A 15,341-nucleotide genomic window follows, 5' to 3' on the forward strand; every position below is an offset into this window, starting at 1 on the left:
GGGAGGATGCGGTCCTAATCAGCTCGGGCTGCTATCACAAAGTCCCATGGACCGGGTGGCTGACACAAGAGCCACTTAACTGCTCCCCGTCCTGGAGGCGGGACGTCCGAGAGGAGGGCGCCAGCGTGGTGGGGAACTGGGGAGGGCCTCTTGGTGGCTTACACTCTTGTGTCTCCACATGGCTGGACGGGAGCAGGTGTCTTCACTCTGACGACCTCCTCTAACCCTAATCGTCCCCCAAAGACTCCACCTGCTAATGCCACCACACTGGTGGGGGGGGGCGGGGGGCGGGTAGGGCCTCAACGTATGAATTTGGGGGGGGTGCCCAAACACGCATCTTCAGTTTGGTTCCTGAAAGTCCTCCACCCAAGGACTAGCGTCGTACCCGAAAATCGCCAGTGGGCGAGGCTTTCTAGCAAGTCAACTGTTCTTAGGCATCAGGTGGCCGGCTCATCGGTGGTCACAGCCCAGGAGGGCCGTGCACACCCCAGCGATTCCGGGCCTCGGGCTCCGGCGGGTGTCACAATCCGTGAAGGGTTTGTTCATGCGGGTTACTGGCTCCCACTCCAGAACTCGTCCTGCAGGTCTGTGGTGGGGCCCGAGAATTTACATGTCGGACACGGTATCTACCTGCTGTCCCCCGCGTTGTATAGCAAGAATACAAGTGTCCCTAGCGTCTGTCACAAAATCCTAAAGCCAGATGGTGCTAGAAACACGAAGCGCCCCACCATTTTCGTATGTCAAAAGACGAGGATGGGGGCGCCTCGGTGGCTCAGTGGGTTGAGTGCCTGACTCTTGGTTTCTGCTTGGGTCAAGATCCCAGGGTGGTGGGATGGAGCCCCACTTGGGATCCACACTGAGCACGGAGGCTTCTTGGGGTTCTCTACCTCTGCCTCTGCCCCTTCTCTGCTCCTGCTCTCTCTCTCTGTGTCAGACAAAAACAAAAACAAAAGACAAAAAACGCCCAGAAGACAAGGATGCCTTTCCAGTCAGTGGCTTGGTAGGTAAATAAATGCATCCTTTATTCAACAAATGTTACTAAGTGCTTCTTTTGTTTCAGGCACTAGGAGCCAGCAGTGGCAAAGCAGACAGAAATGCAGTCCCCTGTGGTGCTTACGTTCAAGGGGAGCAAGCTACCACTTACTGAATTTCTATTCTGTTCTAAGCCCTTCACCTTTATTATCTCTACCTCCCATGAAGACAGTAAAACAGATGTCATTGGGGTGTTCCCCGGGGGGTTCAGTTGGTTGGGTGTCTGACTTCGGCTCAGGTCATGATCGCACAGTTCAGGGGTTTGAGCCCCTGCGTCGGGCTCTGTACTAATGGCTCAGACATTAACTAGCAAGTTCCTGCTGAATATTGGAGACCTTTCCTTCCTCCAATCAGTTATTCGATAAGTATTTCTTGAAACCTCTGTGAGCCAGGCACTAGCTGGGAACGGTAGAGAAATCGAGGTAAGACTGCGTCCCTGCTTTCAAGAGCTTATAACGCAAGCATAGCGACTTCTCCCCGGCTGCCCTCCAGCTCCTACACTGGGGGTCCTCTTTGGAACAGTAATTTTTGTCATATGTTTTATGGTTTAAACTTTTTATCTTTATTGATGATCTCAACTCATATATCAATTTGTGCTGGGTTTTCATAGGTTTGTTTTATTTCTTGGTATTGGAGCTATTGCTATATAGGATTTGGGGGCACCTGGCCGGCTCAGTTGGTAAAGCACACAACGCTTGATCTCAGGATTGTGAGTTCAAGTCCCATGTTGGGTGTAGAGATTCCTTTAAAAAGAGATTTTAAAAATCTAATAAAACGCATATGTAGGATTTGGGATTTGGTGAGACAATATAATGATTGATTGATTTATTAGAATTTTTTAACGTTTACTCATTTTTGAGAGACAGAGAGAGACAGACCACGAGTGGGGGAGGGGCAGGAAGAGAGGGAGATACAGAATCCAAGGCAGGCTCCAGGCTCTGAGCTGTCAGCACAGAGCCCGATGCAGGGCTCGAACTCATGAACCAGGAGATCATGACCTGAGCCGAAGTTGGTCACTTAACCAACTGAGCCAACTAGCCGCCCTATAATGATTAATTTTCTTAAGAGAAATGACAGTGATCATCCAAGACCTGGGGTAAATATTTTATAAAGGACATGGGTCCTGGAGCAATGAGAGAAAGGAAACAAATCCTGGGAAGGCCAAGAATCTACGAACCTTAAAAACTATATGAACCTACCGTCAAGGGTGGAGAGAGGAGAAGAACATTTAAAAGAGGAAAAGGAAATCTGCGGAGGAAAAGGAAATCTGCGAAGCAAAAGAGCAGCCGAACGGGCAAGAAAGAGCAACGAAACCTACTCAGTAGAACTCTTGCTGGAAGGGCCTTCCCGTCATTGGTTGAATTGCATGTTTAGATCTCAGCGAGTGTGGCTGATGTTCAACTTCCAGGCTTTTTAGAAAGAAAACAAGGATTTAAGTGTATCGGCTCGCGGGTTTGGAGATCTTTAATAGGGGGATATATTGCCGTATTAAGTTTGGAGGCTTGAAATCAGACCCAAGCTCGTGATTCCAAAGGCCCAGCCAGGAAGTGAAGTCACCGACTACACCTGGGGCTGGGGGGCTGGGGGAAGGGGATCAAGATAGCAAGTTACCGGGGCGCCTGGGTGGCTCAGTGGGTTAAACGTCCGACTCCGGCTCAGGTCACCATCTCGCGGTTCGTGAGTTCGAGCCCCGCGTCGGGCTCTGGGCTGATGGCTCAGAGCCTGGAGCCTGCTTCCGATTCTGTGTCTCCCTCTCTCTCTGCCCCTCCCCCGTTCATGCTCTGTCTCTCCCTGTCTCAAAAATAAATAAAAGGTTAAAAAAAATTAAAAAAAAAAGATAGCAAGTTACCACCGACAATCAAGCCTCCCTGTACCTCGTAAAGACCTCTGTGCAAAGGTACTATTGTGGACACTCTGTGTTTTATTTCCACCAGACCTGGACTACTGAAGCTCGATTAACCGCTGTCTCCCAATTGTCTGGGCTGTTTTCACATTTCCAAGGGCAAAGTTGTCTTGTCCGCCTCATCTCCAAATTTGAGCCTACTGAGATCGTTCTTGAATACAACGGTCTTACCCCAGACGCGCATTCCTGTGTGCCTGGGGGTCTTTATAACACTCCTGCTGTGCTGTCTCCCCAGACTTCTCACACACCCTACGGTGGGGCTCCTCAAACATTTTGGTGCTTAGCAATTCCCCGGGAAGCTTGTTCACATGTATCTTCTTGGGCCCTATCCAGAAAATGATTGAGTAGGGCTGGGATAAATCCCAAAAAGTTGCACTTAAAAGGACCTGACCAGACAAATCCGATGCAGAGGGTTCACGGTCAACATACTGTGAAATTCTGTGCAGTTGTATTCGCGTTAGAGACAAATGTGCTGGCGGGGGTGCGGGGGGTGGGGGTGTGCTTCACAGCTCTGCTAAATTTATTGAGTGTGTACTATGCACCCATCACTGTGCTAGGTACAGGGCACACCATGGGGGACAAAGCCTGGTCTCATGAAATTAAAGTCTAAATAAATAACCTCACAAGTCCCGGACATCAGGGAAGTCTTCTTCCGAAGGCTCAGTGGGCCATCTGGCCAAGAGGTGAGGGATGAACATTCCCGATGCAGAAGGAATAGTACATATAAAGACCTTGTGGCCAGAAAGGGAGCTGGGAGAGTCTGAGGACCTTCCAGAAGCTACCCAGTGGGCTCAGTATATAGTCCCATGTTGGCCAACCTCAGTCACACTTCCAAACTCTAAGGTTCCATCCTTGTGGAAGGCTGATGAAATTGAGGAATGACTGATGCGCGCAAAGCAGCCCTTGCTCACAATGAAATGTGAGCTACTCTAAGACCAGTTAAAACTAGCCGGGCAGCTGGCGTGCCAGCCTGGGCAAATCACACCCTGTGCCACCACAGTCCATTCTAAGATAAGGCAACAGCTGTCTAAATCCCACAAGCCACCAGAGAGGCTGGCCGAGATTGAGTCTACCGTTGCCACAGGAAGTAGAGGAAGGTGGTGGGCAGGGTATCAGCAGAACCAGTCCCTGTCAGCAAGGCAAAGCCACCGATCGTGGCCGTGGTGTTCCCCCGCTCCTTCCAGAGCCAACTTCTCTGACCCCGGTTGGGCTGGACTTTTCTGATGGTCTCTTTTCCCCATGACTTGCCTTTCTTACCACAAAGCGAAGAAATCTGATGCTCTCAGGGGACAATGAAATGTTAGATAAGGGGACCCCTCTCAAGCTTCTGTGTTTTGAGAACGGGCCTGGACAACAGTAACGCGAAACAAGGAAATCAATATGTGTGTCAAATTTCCCTGCATCATTATGGCAGAGAGGGATAGACCCTCTAACTTTCAGCTGGGCACATGGTGCCCAAAATAAAGGCTATATTTCTCAGTTTCCCTTATAGCCAAGTGTTGACTTCAGGCCAAGTTCTGACCAACGAGATGAGGGCAGACGGTTTCGAGGACGGTTGTTTCCATAAAGGGCAGTTGGCATTTATGCCTTGCCTCTTCTTTTTTAGTTTTCTTCCAGCCTGACTGGGATGACTGGTGTCCTAGGCATTGCCTTCGGGCCATGACAGCCAGGGCCACATAGGGAGGATGGAAAAATGGTGACGTGGAAGGGGCCTGGCTCCCTGAGGGCACATGGGAGAAAGGCATTGTGAATTTAGGGTTTCTGTTACAGCCAGTGCGAAGTTTAACCGATAAAACCATCACGGAGATTCTTCTTTCTTTCCTTTTTTTCTTTTTTAATGGGAGATCGCAGTGCGATTTCTTCTTGGGGTCCTTCAAAGGCAGGCAACAATATTCTCCATTTTCACGTGTGGCTGCTTCTTTGGGTCAACCCAGGATGGATCGTAAGATGGGAAATGAATGTGGGCTGGGGACCCTGGGCTTCCGTCTGAAGCCACCTGGGCCACAGCCTCGCCAGCCATTTTCCCCAGCTGTTCACGCACTTACTTCCTCATCCAGAAAACACCTTCCGGGGGTCTCCCACAAACCCGAGAGTTTCTAAGACTAGGCACGCTGGGCTTCACCCAACCCCCATGCCCACCCCGCCAGTAAAGGAAATTATCATTGGGATGAAGAGTTTTCATCTTACCAGCAGGCTGTGTCTTAGAGCTCTGTAGAGTGCTCTTCTGGAACCTGGTGGCCCATTTCTCCACGGCCCCGAGAACATGAAGGGTAGGGCCCCAAGCAAATTCCAAAAAAGATATTTAACCAGCTTGCAGTTAAGCTGTTGCGCTGAAGGAGACTTAGAACAAAACAAGAAGTAGAAGATGGCACGTGTGTGGTGGGACCAGTGCTCAGCTTCCAACTGGAGAGGTGGGGGCAGAAACCCCTCTCCCTCCACCCCTGCCGCCCTGTGCTCCGGTGGGGGAGAATAATCACCTCCATGTAAGGGCTCTTCCTTCCCTCCCACGTCCAGATGTGTGTGAAAGCTACAAACACGAGAGTATCAGTAGGTGTCGAATATTCTACGAGACTGTGGTCTGGCTTTCTTCAGTCTAAATCTGACCTCATTTGAAAACTTGCCATGTAGGTAAAGAGAGGCCACTTTCTGGATTGGGCCAAATTCTCTCTCTTTTTCTTAAATGTTTACCTACTTATTTAAATACATACATACATACAGGCATACAGTGCGGTATTGGTTTCAGGAATAGAACCCAGTGACTTCTCACATCTGACGCCCAGCGCTCATCCCAACAAGTGCCCTCCTTAATGCCTGTCCCCCATCTAGCCCATCCCTGCCCCCAGCAACCCCCAATCTGTTCTCTGTACGCTTGGGCTAAATTCTCTTAAGCAAACTTTATGCAGAAGCCCTGGGGGAGGCACAGGGGAGGAAGGATGCTCTTTTCTAAGGCAAAGGCGCCTCGCCGTTAGGTTGGCGCGGTCTTTTGGCTGCGGTGCTGGAGGAGGTCACTGAGAAGATGTGACCACTGGCTGACCTGTGAGCAGCGCCCCAGCACTGGAGGGCCCCTCACTCCCTCCCCTGTCCTTGGAACGTGGGTTCCACTTGCCTGTCCTGTTCCCAGAGGCGGCTGCGAGGACACAGCCTGGAGAGAGTGACGTGTTGTTGAGGACACCTGCCCAGCGTATGTGACTGAACTCAGCCAAGGCTCCTAGAGAGACTTTGGCGGGCGGGTGTGGGATCCACCCATCTTGCCGCCCAACACAAGCCTCACATATAAGCTCTCTTGCTGATTACAACTGCCACCTCCCAACCGGAGGGGCTGCCTTTTCCTTCCCTCTCTCCCTGCCCTATGCTTCAGGGACGAGGGACGAGGGATGAGGGACCCTCTCAGATTACACCGGGGAGGAGTTTGCAAACCCACACTCAGCAGCTTGGGGTCTGGGCATCCTGTTCCCCCTAGGGAGCCAGCAGTGGAGAAGCGGCTGGGAGCAGCTCTGGCTTTTTCCCCCGGGTACGAACATGGGGGTGTCTGGGATGACGTCACAGTTCTCTGAGGAGTTGTGATCTGCTTCAGTCTAGTTCCCCCTCTGAAAAGAGCTGGTGAGACCCTGTACCTTTCAGGTGAATCATTTCTCTATGAAAATGTCTTTATCACAATCAAAGGTGCTCCGTCAACCTGCCCTGACTAACTGAAGCCCACCCTTCTCGGCCTTTGCATGAGCTCCCCTACCTGCCGAGCCCTCCCCTTGCTTTCACCCTCTGTTAACTCCTCTGTCCCGCGGTCACCGCCTCCAGGAAGCCCTCCCCACTCTCTGCAGAGGTTGGGTCCTGTGCCCTGTGCTCTCCTAGTACCCTGGGCGGGTATCAGGCTGTCCCCTCGGGGAAGAAGAAGCTGCTTGACCACATCGGCTCCCCGGGGACCAGCAAAGTGAGCCCATATGCAGCAAACAAATGTTCCTTCGCTTTGCTCCTTTATGTGGGGCTATTGACATCCTGTTCAGGGCCCGCCCCCTCCAGAAGGGCTCTCTCTCCTTGCTAAATTCTCACTGTATCCTGACACAGTGTTCGTGGGATCCATTGTGAAAAGCAATCATTCACCACCTTGCATTGTTGTTCACTCACTCCCCTGAGTCTTGCCCTTTGTTCCTAGGTCTTTTGTAATCCCTCCAGGTCCTAAGACAATGGATACACACAGTATACACACAATGGGCAATCAATGAGTGATTGATGGATAAATACATGAAACCACGGACAGGCTCCTTTAAATTGTGACCCAGTGAAGACTTACATCATCCCGGGAAGCTTTTAACATATAAAACAAAGAGCCTTTACACAATTGCACCCATTAGATACCAGGAGCTCTTCTAGCACTTTCTACGTGCCTGCTTCGTCCTCCGTCCCAAGAGGCCGGGGGCACCTGGGTGGCTCAGTCGGTTGAGCGTCCAGCTTCGGCTCAGGTCATGATCTTGCACTCTGAGTTCGAGCCTTGCATCGGGCCCCGTGCTGACAGCTCAGAGCCTGGAGCCTGTTTCAGATTCTGTGTCTCCCTAAATAAAAGAAAACATTAAAAAACAAAAAAATCTAAAGAGACGGGTCTGGTGGTGTTGAGCCTGGGCTCTGGAGCCAGGCTGCCTGAATCTGAATGCAGCCTTCCTTCTTTGCCAGCCTTAGTCTGTATGTTATGTAGTTTCTTCAGTCGTAAAACGAAGATAACAATAATAAGACTGCGTTAGGTTCTTCAGAGAAACAGAACCAATAGGATTAGATAGATAGGCACGTAGATAGCTACAGATAAATAGAAATGAGGAGCTTTATTACGGGAATTATCACACCATTATGGACACCAAGAAGTCCCATGATCTGCCACCTGCAGGCTGGAGACCCAGGAAAGCCAGTAGTAGAATTTAGTCCAAGGACTGGGAATCAGGGGGCTGATGGTGTACATCCTGGTCTAGTCTGAAAGCCCAAGAAGTAGGAGGGCCAGTGTCCGAGGGCAGAAGAAGATAGATGTCTCAGCTCAGGCAGAGAGAGCAAGAGAATTTGCCCTTGTGTCCTTCCTCTGCCCTTTTGTTCTATTCAGTGGCTTGTCTCTGGTGGATTGGACGATACCCGGCCACACTGATGAGAGCTTTCCTCTTTACTCAGTCTCCGGATTCAAATGCTAGCCCCTTCCAGGGACCCCCTCGCAGACGTATCCAGAACCAGGTTTTACCAAATATCGGGGCATCCCTTAGCCCAATCAGACGCGTCAAGTCAACCATGACAAGGACCTACCTCATTACGTTGTTAAAAAGGTAATATAAAGTAGAACCCAAACAAGCCAGAGAGAATCCATATTAAGTACCTGGCAGAGCGTCTGACTTAGAGTCAGCCAAACCCCATTTGATAAATGGAGTTATTACGCATGAGCGTCGCTTCTAGCATCACGCCAGCACATTTACACGGAGAGAGAGCTCTTGTGGAAGCCGGAGCTCAGCGACCCTGGTCCCCCCCTCATTCCGCTCATGTATGCCCTTGGTGGCGTCACTGTGAGGAAAGGTACAGCAATGATGATATTGAGAACCAGGAATCTGAAGACCCTGGTGGCTCGTGTCATTCCATTCCATTCCGTTCCATTCCGTTCCGTTCCATTCCGTTCCATTCCATTCCATTCCATTCCATTCCATTCCTCCATGTCATTCCAGGAGGAATGTACATTCCTGTACAGGAGGCATGCCCTAAATTTCAGTAAAGGGGCCTGCCCTCCAAGCACCCTTGCTAGGTGCAATGCCGTGGAGACTATAGGTATGAAAGACTGTTGTCACTTATTAAAGCCCCCCCCGCCCAAAAAAGATGCCCTTAGCTAGCTAGGATACGGATACTACAAACAGCCGGTTTGCTTAAAGGAATCTCCTCATTTGCTTAATAAAATCCTTTCATTACTCCGTGTCGAGGAGAGTATAAGTTGTGATCTATTTTACGCACCTTTTTCTTTTCACCCTTCTTTCCTCCTTTCCTTCCCTCCTTGCTTCCTTCCTTCCTTCTTGCGTTTTCCCACCTCCCAGCTCCTCCTTCACGTAAAATAAATGCAGAACAGCCTTTTTTTCCTTTCTTCCCTGGGGCTCGAGGGCTGCAAGCTCGCCACGTTGAAATGTAATATTTCTAGAACGAGGTGGAAAGGTACGGCGCCGCAGAAAGAAAAGCTGGCCAAGTTTGTAGGGCGTGTAAGGCTCTTCATTCTACGGGTTTCTCTGCCTGCTTGTCTTCCCGCCTGTCTGAGTGTGTGTCTGTCCGTCTCTTGCCAGCCAACAGCTTGACAGCCATTTTAACTGGCACGACTTCCTCCATGTTCGCATCCCAGCCGCGCTGGAGGGAGGAACCTGGGCCAAGGGGGTCGGTCCTGAGGCTTCCCGACGACCTCTGACCTGTGAAAACAGGATCAGTGCCAACCTGACTCTCTGGGCCTGGATGGAGATGGAAGGCAAATCGAACCATTGCCCGTTGGCAACGGGATGGGAGCGGTGAGACCGTGAACAGTGAAGGCCCTCAAAAGCCTCAGCCAGCTGACTTGCACGCAGGCCAAAGCTGGGCATCCGGGGCAGGTGCACAAGTCAGGGGTGCAGAGAAGGAAGAAGCGGCATGAAGAGTGTTGACCAGCGAGTCGCTGGGACGGGCGAGCGCCAGAATAAAGATCGGCATCCGTCCCGTCAAGGTCAGTGTCCGCAGCATTTTGCCCTGGCGTCCCCCTTGTCTGATCACTTCATGTGCATCAATGTTCCTGGAGCTAGATTTTAGGGGGAGGGAGGTGTCTTTGTTTGTCTGTTTATTGTTTGTTTGTTTATTGCAAACGCGGAAGCGTTTTCTACAACATTTATCTGGCTTCGGGGTTCAAGAAAACCATAGTGTTAGGAGGACTGCAATTGATAAAAATGACACTACCCGGATCGCACATAAAAATTATCTCCACTGGACTCGGTGTTGAGGGGCCAGGGCACTTGCTTGACAGTAGGACGTCAACAAATGGAAAACTGTGCAGAGGAAGGGAGCCAGTACGGGGAGGGCGTTAGAAAAAAAATCTCCTACAGGACCAGAGAGACTGGGGGTTTTATGGCCTGAAAGGTAAAAACGAGGAAGCAGCAGAGATGTGTGCAATACGTTTAGCTTGCGCACACCGCACACGCACCAGATCTGTGCCGTGCTCTCCCAAGGGGACAGCCAGGATGGTACCGAAGTGACAGGAACTCTCTCTTAGCTCAGGGTTTCCCAAGAGCGGAATGTGCTGCCACAGGGCGGGGGGTCCACGGCCCGTTTGGCTATGCTATTCAACTAGAGGCTAGTCGGCCTTGTCCTAGGAGATGGGGGTTTAGACCAGAGGACCCCGGACAGTATTGGAGCACTCTATACAACGAGCTTATCCACAGTGACTACTCATTATCTCCAGGCCCTCAACTAAGGCTGCACAAGGAAGCTGAAAACTCAGCAGATGGTAAAATGGGTCCTCCCTCTCATCTCCAGAAGACTTCAAGTTGTCCAGCAAGAAAGGGATCATAAAACGTGCCCAGATTTTCATCTCATCTACATCTGTCCCAAGGCCAAGAAGACCATGCCTCTCTGACAGCAGAAGGCTGTAATGGGACCTCCCCCCCCACCCCCCCCACCCCCCTGAGCTGAGCCTCTCCGAGGAGTGCCCACTTGTCACCTTTAAAGCAGATGGAAAATTCTGGAAAGAAATTTTATTTTCTAAAGCTTAGAGCATGCACTGGTTGGTACCAGACATTTTTTTTTCAAGGAGAAAGAAAATTCAACCTCTTACCTCCCCCCCTTCCCCCCCCACTGGGAAAGTACAGAGGAACAGACAGGCTGGTTCTGAAAGTGATGACAAGAGACTGCGGCCCGGCTGGCCTTCAGTCCTGCCACCTCCCGTGTCCCGGATGCTCACAGAAACCCTACACTTCTGTGGTCCTGCTAGAACAAGCAAAACAAAAATCATTCTCTGTGCATCCTCTCCACTCCGGTCACCTCCATACACCATGTAATACTTGGTAAAGGATGGGAGTAGTGGAGAGAGATCCCAGCATGCTGCCTGACTTTCAAGTTAGGAATATGGTGTAACAGAAAGCAGCTTCCGGAACTCCTCTCATCAGGGCCTGGTGACCACGGTGACAAACAAGGTAACCTGTCCCTGCCACTCCTGGCAGGTGCAAGTGGGCCTTGCTAAAAACAAAACAAAACAGAACAAAACAAAACAAAACAAAAAACAAAGAAGCTTTTTCCTTATTGTCCTGCTGTGTCCTCACCCAGAACAAGAATTCCATTCTGGACCCAGTGAAACAGGAAAGTGCCAGAATGACTTTATTCTCTTTTTTTGTATTTTTGTTTTCTTTTTTTTTTTTTTTTAATTTTTTTTTTTTTTCAACGTTTATTTATTTTTGGGACAGAGAGAGACAGAGCATGAACGGGGGAGGGGCAGAGAGAGAGGGAGACACAGAATCGGAAACAGGCTCCAGGCTCCGAGCCATCAGCCCAGAGCCTGACGCGGGGCTCGAACTCACGGACCGCGAGATCGTGACCTGGCTGAAGTCGGACGCTTAACCGACTGCGCCACCCAGGCGCCCCTGTATTTTTGTTTTCAAGGATTATTTATTTTCGAGAGACAGAGCATGAGTGGGGGGGAGGGGCAGAGAGCAAGGGAGACACAGAATCCGAAGCAGGCTCCGGGCGCGAGCTGTCAGCACAGAGCCCGACGCGGGGCCCGAACTCACAAACCGTGAGACCATGACCTGAGCCGCAATCGGTCGCTTAACCAACTGAGCCACCCAGGCGCCCCCAGGATGACCTTAAGTGAACAAGGGGGATATTTCTGCACATCCCCATTGAGGGGCTCTCCAAGAAAGCAGAACCACTCCAGAGAATGACTTATTTTTCTATCAAACAGGCAGGGGCCATTGTGAAGCACAGAAGGACACCGTGTGCAGCGCTCAGACTTCCCTGATGGCTGGTTAGGGCGCTCAGCCCAGACCCCTGGTGGGCACCCCCCAGGCGTCACCCACATCCTACCACCGGGACCGGTGGGGTCCGGCGGCCTGTCCCGGCGCCCTCCCTGGCCTCCCTGGCCTCGGTTGCAGAACGGCGCATATCCCGGCTGCTTTCCACTGCAAACACAGCCTGCCATTGAGCCATTTTCCTCAACACTGCACACGGTTCCTGCTGCCAGGATGAGTCACCATGCAACACATACCCTCAGCCCCCTCCACTCGGTACTTAAAATACTCCAGGGCTGGCTGAGCAGAGCCCCGCTGTGCGGGAGCACGTGTGGCAACGCGGGGATCGGGGGCTCAGCCTTCGGAGCCCCCTGCACAGCCGAGGGCGTTGTGTTTGCCCTCCCCCGGGGGGGGGGGGCGGTTCGAGAGCCCACGGCTTGGGAGGGGGCGTCTGCTTTTCGGGGCTGGCTCGCCCTCATGCAGCCCGGCCCCCGCTCTTTTGCAGGCAGGTGAACCTCCATTGTAGCCTCTCTGAGCTTGAGCAGATGTAGCCGATGGCCAGGGGTTGAGCTGGCCTGCCTCTTCTCCCAGCCTACAAACAGGACTGCCCTGTCCTGTGCTCCCGCTGGGGTCCTGTCTGGGCCCCAGGGGAGATTCTACTTCGGTCACAACTGCACCTGGCTGCTTTCTGAGTCAGAACCTGGCATCCTCCCTAACCTCCTGTTCTCTCCGCTGCCATGCCTCTCTCCTATCCCCTCTGCCCACCCCAACGCCCAGCACCAGCCTCGGGCCCAACTAGCCACATCCTCTAGAGCCACTGCTCTTCCCTAGAAAAACAGATGGAAAATTGGTTCTCCTTGCCCTGAGCCTTTCAAGCGAGCTGAGGAGGGGCGCCTGGGTGGCTCTGTCGGGTAAGTGTCCCAGCTTCGGCTCAGGTCATGATCTCGCGGTTTGTGAGTTCGAGCCCCGCGTCGGGCTCTGTGCTGACGGCTCGGAGCCCGGAGCCTGCTTCGGATTCTGTGTCTCCCCCTCTCTCTGCCCCTCCCCTGCTCACCCTCGGCGTCTCTCTGTCCCTCAATAATAAATAAACTCAAGAAAAATGTATTATCAAGTGAGCCGAGGAGTTCCTTCTTCTTGTCTCTGCAGAGAAACATCAGGCTTTCGTAGGCATGCACTGAACAGCTTTCTTCGTTCCCCCTGCCCACACCTCCCACCCCCACCTCCTGCCCAGCCACACACTGCACCTGCCAGAGGCACCCCTCCCTCCAGGGAAGGACACCAGGTTCCGCTTTCAGCCTGCTGCTGCAGCACCCTTCACAGAAGGGGCCTGGGAACAAAAGCCCAGTCCGGCACAGCCCAGAGGGACATCCTGTGCTCAAGTTACTCATTACTTGAGTTAGAGGAGGTCACCGAGCAGGAAGCACATTGGAAAGCAAGGGGAAAGGTGGTATGGAGGGTAGGGAATTAGTCAAGGTGACCTCCTGAGACAACTCGGCGTCCTGGCAGGGGGTGGATATCAGAGTGGGAAGGTGGCAAAGTCCGAGCAACAGCTTCAAGGTGAGACAAGGTCAAATGGAAACAGCTAATTATAATTAAGCTACCCACTTAATAGCTTTTGCTATGCACCAGGCACCGTGCTTAGCATTTTCCCACATCTCCCATTTAATCCTTGCCACGATGCGTCACTCCAGTTTTACAACCGAAGGAAGAGTCCTGGAGAGAATGAGGACTTGCCCAAGGTCACACAGCCAGCAAGCACTGAAACTGAGACTGTGAATGCAGGTCTGTCTTGCCCTTTGCCAGGCCGCTCTTTTGCGGCGACGTGGTACACGGGTGAAACATCTAGATGGTCTGAGTGGCTGAACCTGGTCCTCCCAGGGCTGAGGTCATGGTCTCCAGCTGCACTACCGAGTTTGGGGTGGAAATAACGGAGTTCCCAGGAAGCCTGGCGGAGGCTGCTTGAGAAAGGGAGCCCTCACTGGCTGCGCAGGCACGACCCTCAGGGCTTGTCAGCGCCTGGGAAGAGCCTACGTGCAGAGCGGGGAGCATGAGCAAAGCTGGGGAGCTAAAATTTGAAGAGGGAGTCTCCCCCAGAGGAACACAGCAGGTCAAGGGCAAGAGAGAACGCTCATCCTTGCCAGACGCAGCGATCCGTCTACTTGGCATTTGTCACAGCCCTAGAAAGCTAAGGTAGGGCACCTCCTTTTAAAGAAGAAATGGGGGTTCTAATTAAAAATCTGTCACCGTGAGCCTTTCTCCACATCCTGTTTTACCAAATGCTTCTACTGGAGAAGAGAGAGGAAGAGCTAGGGAGTGGGGAGGGGAACCCGTGGTGGAGGATGGGCAGGGTGAGAGGCAGGAGTATGCACAAGGGCAGCACGCCCTCCCTTAACCCCTTCGTCCCTTCCCATGCCACCTCTCCCCTCACTCATTCCCTTCTGCAGATTCTGCCCACAGGCTTTCCTCCCTCTTATGTGCAGCCAACACTCCATAAACAAATGCCCTTCCCGGGGATCTGTCCTGCTGGAAACTCCTCCACGAGGCAACTTCTACTGGGACAGGGACCAGGGACATCGCATCTGCAGGTGTAGCCTCTTGCGCAGTTCTCCCACCGACTTGGGGCTTTTCCAATGTAAACACTGCAGGGGCAAAGCAGGGGGGTGGGTGGCTTCCTCTCTCATCGAGCTGTTCTCTGTTCTCACAGTTGCCCTTGACAGAGCCCTGAATGTAGCAGTCCCTCTGGGGCTGGGGGGCTAGGTGGCTGCTTCTCTTCAGAATTTCAGGGATTTTCAGGTTTTGGCAGATCTTGTAGGTGGGCCTTAAGAAGGATCCGTGGGAGAGAGCTCATTCCGTAGCAGCTCAAGCTTGTCCTTAGACCTGCAAGGTTGACCTTGGAGACAGAAAGGTGGCCCTGACAAGTGTCCCTGTACGGGGTGACGCAGGGCTGTCCCGTCCTGTCCAGGATGGGTTTCGTTGCTCTCTGGGGATGGGGCTTCTCCGCAGACACTGCGGAGGCACCCCTGCCGATTTCTGCTGTGTCACTGCCTTGAGAGGGACGGGTAAAAAGCTGCTCAAGGGTTCAGAGAGAGATGAAACCGAGCAGCTTGGCTTTTCAGCTGCAGGGACTAAGGGATTGGAAGACGGACTGCCCCCTCAACGTCCTGCCCTTCGTGCTGCGTCTTCCTAATTCCTTCTGGGTCTTCCTAATTCCTTCTGGCCTCAGGGATTTTACAGCACGAGAGAGTGGTCAGGACGCCCCAAGGGGGCACGAAAGCACGCCCCTGAGACTACCAGCCACCTGCTGGGCACGGAAGAGAGTCCTCAATGGTTGGGTCATGTGCAAATAACCGTCTCCCGGGTCTAGGCTGGTGTGAGGCCGCCGCGAAGTGCGACGGGATTCCGAGGGAAGACGAACTGGGGGCGAGCGGTCGGCCTCCTGCCCCTTC

The sequence above is a fragment of the Prionailurus viverrinus genome, chromosome F1, assembly GCF_022837055.1.
Source record: "Prionailurus viverrinus isolate Anna chromosome F1, UM_Priviv_1.0, whole genome shotgun sequence".
NCBI classification, from domain to species: Eukaryota; Metazoa; Chordata; class Mammalia; order Carnivora; family Felidae; genus Prionailurus; species Prionailurus viverrinus.